Here is a 7847-nt window from a genome sequence, read left to right as displayed (position 1 = left end):
GTGTATGTTGTGTACATGTTATGTACATGTTGTGTACATGTTGTGTACATGTTGTGTACATGTTGTGTGTATATTGTGTACATGTTGTGTACATGTTGTGTGCATGTTGTGTACATGTTGTGTACCTGTGTGTACATGTTGTGTACATGTTGTGTACATGTTGTGTGTATATTGTGTACATGTTGTGTACCTGTGTGTACATGTTGTGTACATGTTGTGTGTATATTGTGTACATGTTGTGTACCTGTGTGTACATGTTGTGTACATGTTGTGTACATGTTGTGTGTATGTTGTGTACATGTTGTGTACCTGTGTGTACATGTTGTGTACATGTTGTGTGTATGTTGTGTACCTGTGTGTACATGTTGTGTACATGTTGTGTACATGTTGTGTGTATATTGTGTACATGTTGTGTACCTGTGTGTACATGTTGTGTGTATATTGTGTACATGTTGTGTACCTGTGTGTACATGTTGTGTACATGTTGTGTGTATGTTGTGTACATGGTGTGTACATGTTGTGTACATGTTGTGTGTATGTTGTGTACATGTTGTGTACCTGTGTGTACATGTTGTGTACATGTTGTGTACATGTTGTGTGTATATTGTGTACATGTTGTGTGTATATTGTGTACATGTTGTGTACCTGTGTGTACATGTTGTGTACATGTTGTGTACATGTTGTGTGTATATTGTGTACATGTTGTGTACCTGTGTGTACATGTTGTGTACATGTTGTGTGTTTTCTGTGCTCAGACTCAGACTCGAGCAGGGAATGCTTCGAGACATGTTGAGGATCGTGGACTATGCTCGGCAGTTGGCTGAGGATGGATTAGTTTACACTCGCTCATGGCTTTCACAGTAACTCTATCTCTCTCTCCCAGAACCAGGCTAACCCACACACACACACACACACACACACACACACACACACACACACACACACACACACACACACACACACATCACAGTCTTAATCAGAAAATATCAAAAAGAAACTGTGAGGGACATTTTGGTCACTTTGAAGTAGACGTGAAGTAAAAGAAACTCTTAATATGAGGAAGTACTCAAAGACTTTGAAGACAAACACTTCCTGCTTAGCTCACCTGTGATGGAAGAAGAGATTGAGTTTCTACCTGAGTAAAAGTAGAAACAATAAAGCGTAAAAACACCAGAGGAGTGAAGTTTAGAATAAGTGCGACTTTGATTTGCTTTATTTATTTCAAATTCAAAGCAACCTTCCTCTTCTGTTCCTTTACATCTCTGACGGGGGAACGTTCTCTTTAGTAGGAGGATTCACAGCAGGATCAACTCTCTTTACTGGGAGAACTGGGAGTGCAGGGACAGAGTTTGTGTCGGGACAGGAAGTGAGACGTCAGATGAAGTGTGTAGATCCAGTCAGAGGATTTGGATGAGGAGAAAAACATGGAGCTCAGTTGATTCTCTTTCTCCTCTCTTCTTGCATTAAAATGAGGGAGTGCGGCGGGGGAAGAGCAACCGTCCGATCCGGCGGGGGGGCGAGTACAAGCCGATCAGGACCCCTCCCCCTTGGATCTGCTTACCTCGTCCTCTTTCTAATGCCCCATTTCCACCAAGACGTTTGGTTTGGTTTGGAACGCATTTATTGGCAGTCGAAAGTTAAGAATGGTGGCGCAGTGGTTAGTGCGAGCGTCCCATGTTTGCAGTGTATGGTTCTTCCAGGCGGGCGGCCCAGGTTCGAATCTCACCTGTGGCTCCTTTCCCGCATGTCATTCCCCACTCTCTCTCTCTCTGATTTCCGACTCTATCCACTGTCCTGTCTCTCCATTAAAAGCAGAAAAATAAAAGTTAAGAATGGTTCCTAAATATTTTTTTTGCTAACCCTGCTCAGAACTGTCTTCAGACATTTCTCTGTCTTGTCTACTTTCTCGTCTGTTCTCTTCACCGTTCTTTTTCATGAGTAACGTTGACATCAGGAGGAGTTGCATTTGGTTTAAGGGGGGCCGTTAGGGGGCCGTGTGGTGGAGTAGGTAGTACCAGCGTGGTCACTTCCTGGAGCCTCGGTCTGTTGAGGGTGGTGATGCTGTTTGGGCTGTTTTGGCTAAATGTAGGTAAGACGTAGAAGGTCTGCATGAGGGGGTGGTGGTCGTTGAGAGCCGGCATGGCGGGGGGGGGTGTCTCTGGGACGCTGCCGCTGACTGCCCGGCCGAAACACGGCTGGAGGGAGGTTACTAATTGTCGACCTCGGTGCCGTCCTGGCTCTTTCTGTCCATCAGTCTACACGGTTGGTTTATGGAGCACTAACGGCCATGCGGTCGGCGAGCCTGGAGTCTGGAGCTCGCTGGTGGTGATGGTGTTTTTGTTGAGGAGGTAGGTTAGGATGAGGGATGTCTTCATGAAGCGCTTTACCTCCCATTAGGGCACAACACGTATCTTGTGCTTATTTCAGATTCAGGCCATTTTCACACCTAACCTATTAGTGCTTGACGTTTGTGACAGCTGTCAATCAAACCCTGGTGTCGACCAAACAAACGCACAGAGACCGCTTGGACAGGTGGTTTTAAATAATCCAGTTCAGATCATGATTTATGAAGCTAAATGTAGTGAAACGACGCCCTCTGAGATGGAGCTCACAGTGAAGTTGTTCTGCCGGTAAAGATGGAGACTAAAATAAATCAGAAGTGGAAGTGACGACGAAAGGAAAGGGCGACGGAGCAGAAAGTTTGCCGTGATAATCATTTCTGGGTCTTTCTTTGCTCACATCTGGTTCTCTTCACAGCGAGCTTATTGCTTCTGTCACGGCGTGTTTATGTTTCTACGACGCCTCATCCGACCTGCGCCGACAAAATCTGCCCCCACAGACAGACGGCGAGCGTGGATGACCTCAGGCTAACATGTGGAGCTACACGCTTATACACGCTGTACATGCAAACAGGATTTTACCTCGACCCTTAAACTGTGGGATGTGCACAACTGTTCCTGGCTCCTCTCTGCAGTGATGGTCCAGCCTCAGGGTACTTAAAACAGATGGATACTTCAAAATAAAAGCCTCACGGTACTTAAAACAGATGGATACTTCAAAATAAAAGCCTCAGGGTACTTAAAACAGATGGATACTTCAAAATAAAAGCCTCATTGTACTTAAAACAGATGGATACTTCAAAATGAAAGCCTCAGGGTACTTAAAACAGATGGATACTTCAAAATAAAAGCCTCAGGGTACTTAAAACAGGTGGATACTTCAAAATAAAAGCCTCATTGTACTTAAAACAGATGGATACTTCAAAATAAAAGCCTCATGGTACTTAAAACAGATAGATACTTCAAAATGAAAGCCTCAGGGTACTTAAAACAGATGGATACTTCAAAATAAAAGCCTCATGGTACTTAAAACAGATAGATACTTCAAAATGAAAGCCTCAGGGTACTTAAAACAGATGGATACTTCAAAATAAAAGCCTCATGGTACTTACAACAGGTGGATACTTCAAAATAAAAGCCTCATGGTACTTAAAACAGGTGGATACTTCAAAATAAAAGCCTCATTGTACTTAAAACAGATGGATACTTCAAAATGAAAGCCTCATGGTACTTAAAACAGATGGATACTTCAAAATAAAAGCCTCATGGTACTTAAAACAGATAGATACTTCAAAATGAAAGCCTCAGGGTACTTAAAACAGATGGATACTTCAAAATAAAAGCCTCATGGTACTTAAAACAGATAGATACTTCAAAATGAAAGCCTCAGGGTACTTAAAACAGGTGGATACTTCAAAATAAAAGCCTCATTGTACTTAAAACAGATGGATACTTCAAAATGAAAGCCTCATGGTACTTAAAACAGATGGATACTTCAAAATAAAAGCCTCATGGTACTTAAAACAGATAGATACTTCAAAATGAAAGCCTCAGGGTACTTAAAACAGATGGATACTTCAAAATAAAAGCCTCATTGTACTTAAAACAGATGGATACTTCAAAATAAAAGCCTCAGGATACATAAAACAGATAGATACTTTAAATTAAAAGCCTCAGGTTACTTAAAACAGATAAAAAGTTCAAAATAAAAGCCTCAGGGTACTTAAAACAGATAAAAAGTTCAAAATAAAAGCCTCAGGGTACTCTAAACAGTCACAGCTGAAGGAAATCTTTAACTAGACGCTTAAGTTGTTAGCCTTCCTTTAAACAGATGCTTGACGTGACCTTAACGAGATGTTGAAGGATAAACTGGGAGATGAGATACTTTTTATTATTATTATTATTTTTTTTTATTCACATTTTTATCATCACAATACAAACAGGAGTGAAAACCCACAACCCAATCCATGGACATAAACCCCCCCACCCCTAAACACACAACAAACAAACACACACACACTCACAACCAGAGAGGAGGTACACATATTACAAATAGTTCATCTAAACCCTGTGCCAAGGACACAAACAGCATACATATCATTATACATCATCCATGTGTTATCAATGGAAATATCCATAAATAAAACAAGAAAAAAGGGTACAAGTGTTGCAAGAAGGGACCCCAAGATTCTTCCCATTTATGTTTACATTTTGAATCATTAGCTCGTAGTTTCTCCATGTGTATCACTGAGACCGGTTCATGCAACCAGTTTCTGAGGCATGGTGGAGTTGGTGTCTTCCAGTCTTTCAAAATCATTTTTTTCCTACTACCATGCCCATCAAAAGAGCAGTTTGGATATATGAAGGGAGCAATACAGAGTCCTCTGAAGCTCCAAAGAGAGCCAAGTTTCTGTCAGGAGAGAGAGACCTGTGATAAACCCCAGAATGAGATACTTTTTGATGCAAATTAGTCAGCCATGTTGGATTTGATCAGCTGTTTGTTTATGAAACATTTCGATTGTAAAATATGTGCCCAGGCGAGAAGACCGATCAGGTGATGGTTGAAGTTTTCTTTCCGCTAAACCGGTCTGAACAGGAATGATTTCCCTGACAGCTCAAATCGGCCATAATTCAATTTCAGCCTCATATTTTCTGCTTCCTGAAGACGGACCGAAGTACAAACAATCACTGTTCACCCTTTTCCTCTCCTTCCCACCTCTTTTCATTTCCTCCCCCTCCTCAGGTCTAAATGGTGCAGACAGGAGTCCAAACAGCTCGGTGGGGGGGGAGGCGGAGAGGGGGGGGGGTCAATGAACAGCATATTTATTTTTCAGGAGGAGGTAAAAGGATGGATGCGAACCAACGGAGGGGAAATTAAAACACGTAAAATGAACACAGCAGAACATTTCACACATTCCCCCCGAAGCCTCAGCGCTAACAATCCGCCCCTCGGCTCCGTCTCCGTGTGTTGTAGGAAGGAAATCAAGCACACAGTTTATTTTAAGGCGGAATTATCATCCACGCTTGGACTGTTTCCTTTCCATCACCCGGTCCTCACTGACTGAAACTCTCTGACCTGCAGAGTGGAGCGTCTCCTGGTCAGTGGCAGAAGGTGTCGACACTTCAGGATGTCCAGGATTTAAACTTAAAGGGACCACTTTCAGATTCTGCCTTTATTGTAGTCCAGGCCGGTTGCTTTTGTCTATCATCATGTGAAATAAAACTCTAAGGCAGTGCTTCTCAACTGATCGAGCCTCAGGACCCACCAAAACCTCTTCAACAAGTAATCATGACCCACATTTTCTGAAAATCCTCAAAAATGTTCAGACACTCAGATTTATGTAACGACAGTTGGTGCAGTTTAAACCTCAGATGGAACGAGATGGAGCAAAACAAATGTTTTTTAAAAAGTGTATCTTAGATTTGTTTGTAACATTTCTTTTTTTCCAGGCACACATTGGCGACCCACTGGAAATGGCTCCGCGACCCACTTTTGGGTTCCGCCCCACCAGTTGAGAACCACTGCCCTAAGGGGACATGGACTCAAATCAATAAATGAATAAATAAATAAAGTTTTACAAACAGAAAACTAGAAAAGCACGAGAAAGTCTCCAGCGATATTTTGTGCACGAGAATGTTTCTCACGATCACTTGAAAGTATTTATTGACACCAGAGAGATTCTGCCTTCCTCTCTCACAGGAATTAGCCTGATCGTCTTCTGCCGTCCCTCTGAGATACCTCAGAGGTCCACATGCACACACACGATACTTTCTTGTTTTTATGAAAGCAGCCAAAACTTTCCCATGAGCACCTCAACCTTTACCTGAGTATGTGAAATATACTCAAGACCAGAAACTGGTCGACATGTCACTTCTCCCTACAATTCTACAATTCACTGAGCAGACTCTTTTATCCAAAGTGACGTACATCAGAGAGTAAGAACAACACAAGCAAGGATCTAGAAAAAAGGGAACAATGTGAGTAAGAGCAAACGATCAGCTTTGAGTCTGATTGGACACACAGGTGCTGACAGGAAGTGACCAGAGGCAAAGCACAACATTGAGGGCAGTTCTTGAGAGCTCTAATCAGTATAGAAACCATCTTATAAGTCGTCGTTATCAAACAAAAACCATCGTCATTACCATCATCATCATCAATAATATGGAGACCATCATCATTAAGTTAGTAGGTATTCATGAAAGAGCTGGGTCTTTAGCTTTTTCTTAAAGGTGCAGAGGGACTCTGCAGATCCCTCACTGACCAATTAAAATCAAGAAGGGGCGGGACTTCTGATATCATCTTTGTCAACAACCCTCTCAGAGAAGAAACTAACCTACTTTGTCTTTTCAAGGAAACATTTTCCAGGTCCAGCGCTGCAGCTAAAGACGGGCGTACACTGAATGTCGGCCTGATCTCTCGTCACCCGAGCACGGCCCGATCAGCTGCTCAAGAACGGTCCAATTAAATTCTGGCATGTTAGATATTTTTTGGTCGTACGACTGCACGCACTCACACAGTGAGAGCAGAGCCACGGGATTGGACGTTAAAAAAATGCCTCCACTAGAGAGCGTGCTCCCTCGCTGGCGTCTAACTAACTTTTAGTTCCCGTCTGATGTCCGCCCAGCTGTTCTGTTGTTGTTGTTGTCTGTCCCTGTGCCCGGGTTAGCTAACATCATAAAGATGTTTTAGAGACAAAAGACTTCAAATGGTTTTCTTAATGTCTGTCTGAATTCAGCCAGCACACATCTTCTCTCCTGAACCTCTACAGTGAAGTTTTGATCGAGTCTTGTGAGAATCGATGGATCTGAAGTCTTTATATGTGATGTTTTGATCCAGCAGATGTCGCCCTTGAGCACCAGCATGAAACCAAAACAACTCGCGCTGCATTGTTGTGTTAGCATGCTAATGCTAGCGATCTTTATTATGCTGGTATCTTCACACTGCATGTAAATTTACCTGAAATGAGCGTGATCTAGAAACACAGTTAAGCAGTGACTACAGTATGTTATTCTTCTTTTCTCTAGTCCCTCAATTAAACAACTTTTATACACGAGGGGAGGAGTCAGCCGGCCGTCCTGGCGATGTAAACAAAGTGAAGATAGGACTCTGAAAACTCTGAAAACATCACAGACAGTGGGACTCGGGTGTTACACCCATTGTAGACAGTCATGACTCACAGAGTTATTTTCAGAGGAGATACTGGATTTCTATTTAAGTGTGAAAAATCACAAATAAAGACTTTAAACAGGTCATACATCAGCAGCCTAACAAAGAGAGCTTCCTGGACTCAGGAGGATGTGAGTCAACGACATGCCTCTCTTATCTTTGATGTGGAAACCAGCAGGGTTGTGTTTTAAAATGAGTCAGCCATGTTTTCTGCACCGAACGGTCAATAGATTCATAGATCACCCGAGTGAAGGGACCCTGCTGCTGCTGCTGCTGCTGCTGCTGCTGCTGCTGCTGCTGCTGCTGCTGCTGCTGCTGCTGCTGCTCTCCTTTTCCTGCCT

Source organism: Labrus bergylta, chromosome 17 (genome assembly GCF_963930695.1).
Source record: "Labrus bergylta chromosome 17, fLabBer1.1, whole genome shotgun sequence".
NCBI classification, from domain to species: domain Eukaryota; kingdom Metazoa; phylum Chordata; class Actinopteri; order Labriformes; family Labridae; genus Labrus; species Labrus bergylta.
This window is presented reverse-complemented; position numbering follows the sequence as displayed.